Genomic DNA, 2,961 nt, shown 5'->3' on the forward strand with positions numbered 1-2,961 from the left:
CCACCTCAGCAACCCCATTCATCCCCCAGAAGGGATGATTTTCTACCCTCAACTGTAAGGCTGAAGTAGAATTTTAAAACCACACCAACCCTAATGTCAATAACATTCCAATTTGGAAACTTAAGGCTGGCCATTTCCATGCCCATCTCACACAGAAAAATTTTCTCCTCCTTCCCCCTTTTTATGTATTTCTTTATAGTATTTGTACCCATGCAGCAAGACATTCTGTGCAGCCAGGTCAAAATAGCCTGGCATAAGTGTAAAATTACTAATACTTTTTAAATTAAATAAAACAAACTAAAATAGATTTTCCATACCCGTTCCTTCATTCCTAATCCCTTTCTTTGAATTTCATTTTCTACTTTATTCCTGAATTGTTTAAAATGCTTTACAAATCTATTGCTTTGATAACCCCACGTCATAATTACTTCATATCTGAAAATTTTTTTAAATAATTTGAGAAAACAAAGTGTTGCATTATATTGTGTTTACATCTACCAGACATGGATTAGTTTGTCTCCCCTAAGTGGTTATTATAAAGGAGTTTGATGACAACAGATAAAATGTATGTACATTGCTGAGGGACCTGTTAGAAATGTTAACTGAAGATCCAATGCACTGTGGAACTGGAAATGCAGGACGGGATTATAGCGCACAGAGCTGTCCCATTCCCACGCCCCTTCCCTCCAAACATACACCCAATTAAATAAAGTTAGTATAATCAAGAAGCTGCCAAAATGCAAGTGGTCATTCATGCAATTTAAAGTAGAATGCAAAGTCAGTCCCATTGTCCTGCATCCACACCTATTTGTTAATTACAAATAAGTGAGCATGGGCATTGTTACTATAAAGGAGAAATCAGAGAATGTGAGATGCAAGCCAAGGGACAAATTCTCCAGGATTGACAGTTCTCCCAGAGAGAACAAGTGAGGGTGACTCATGACTCTTAGTATGATGTGCTTTGCTTGCCAGGTGGTGCTTAACCCTCACCCTAGCCATGACCCCCATGGTGTTGGGGTCAGAGATGAGGTGCAGGTGTCTGTCTAGCACATTACTTAAAAACAGCAAAAGCTTACTGGTGTTGGCTGGGCATTAAAATATTCCCAGTTTCAAAATGGCTGTACCAAAAAATTAATCATGAAATGATTACATTAAAACATTACAGACCCATTTCCCCCACCACTGAGAAGAGGGATGATTCTGACTTAACTGTGCTGCACTCCAATTCACTCCTCTGCTCTTTCACACCCTGAGCTCCTACTTCCAGCTTTACTCATAGTTGATTTTTATCACTGCTTGCTAAATGAATAGCTGGCAACTGTCTCCTAAATGCTCACGGTAGATTTATTCAGTAATCCCTAACCAGTACTGGGAAGTGTCTCTAGACAGGAGTTGAGTGTGCACGAGAATGGGGCATCTAGAGTTGAGGTTGGCAGGGGGAGGAGAGAGGTTGGAGGAGCAAGGCAGGGATCGAGAACAAAACAAAACTAATGCATTTTGACCGTGGAATTCTCAGAATGCAAGGCTCAAAGGAAACATGTCAGTGGGTGACCACGAGAATAAGTATGTTCCCAGAAAAATAATGTTCCTTATTGACTGTGTAGAAATGACTTAAGTGTGCTGAGGAGACTCAATGATAACCCCAAATTCTTGTNGTGTTGGCTGGGCATTAAAATATTCCCAGTTTCAAAATGGCTGTACCAAAAAATTAATCATGAAATGATTACATTAAAACATTACAGACCCATTTCCCCCACCACTGAGAAGAGGGATGATTCTGACTTAACTGTGCTGCACTCCAATTCACTCCTCTGCTCTTTCACACCCTGAGCTCCTACTTCCAGCTTTACTCATAGTTGATTTTTATCACTGCTTGCTAAATGAATAGCTGGCAACTGTCTCCTAAATGCTCACGGTAGATTTATTCAGTAATCCCTAACCAGTACTGGGAAGTGTCTCTAGACAGGAGTTGAGTGTGCACGAGAATGGGGCATCTAGAGTTGAGGTTGGCAGGGGGAGGAGAGAGGTTGGAGGAGCAAGGCAGGGATCGAGAACAAAACAAAACTAATGCATTTTGACCGTGGAATTCTCAGAACGCAAGGCTCAAAGGAAACATGCCAGTGGGTGACCACGAGAATAAGTATGTTCCCAGAAAAATAATGTTCCTTACTGACTGTGTAGAAATGACTTAAGTGTGCTGAGGAGACTCAATGATAACCCCAAATTCTTGTGGTTTTCACATGAAGGGGGCACAGATGAATGTGAGATCCCTGAAACACACCCTTAAAAAAATCAATATAGGATATGACACCCTTCAATTAGTGTAGTGATTGGCACCTAAATAATTGTGTTCATAAATATTTTCTACAGATATCAAACTTCAAGGAAAAGAAAAATCATTACATTCAGAAACTAAATGGAACCAATGGCAAGTGAGTTTGAAGGCCCAGCGTTCAGTAACTGAGAAGCTTTCTCCTTGATGTATGCAATAATACAGCAGAATATTTTCCTTTCTGTATGAATCAATTTTATAATAAATAGCATTGTGCTAAATGTAAGGATTGTCATGAAATCACAGAATCTGCTATTTCCTCTTTGCAGTGATCTAGGTTATGGTAAGTCCCCAGGGATCCGCAGATGTTACTTGTTCAGAGGAAGATGCTCTTTATATTAAATGTGCCTAATCAATATCCAGCCATCACATTCCACATGTACACATGCCTTATCTGGCATCATTCTTTTGGAGGATTTTTTAATCAGATCCAATTGGTGACCATACTTAATAGCCCTTATGGCTCAGCTTTGAGACAAGATGCAGCAGTGTGTTTTTCTCATCAGTTGTGTTTATTTAATAACTTACAAAGTTTTCCAACAACAACAATGAAAAAAATTTTAAATGGAAAGGAGGCCATCGGAGGTAGTAAGTCCCTTTACTGGAGATGTTCAAGGCTATCTACGCAA

This window comes from Galeopterus variegatus, unplaced genomic scaffold (assembly GCF_000696425.1).
Source record: "Galeopterus variegatus unplaced genomic scaffold, G_variegatus-3.0.2 Scaffold4183, whole genome shotgun sequence".
Lineage (NCBI taxonomy): Eukaryota > Metazoa > Chordata > Mammalia > Dermoptera > Cynocephalidae > Galeopterus > Galeopterus variegatus.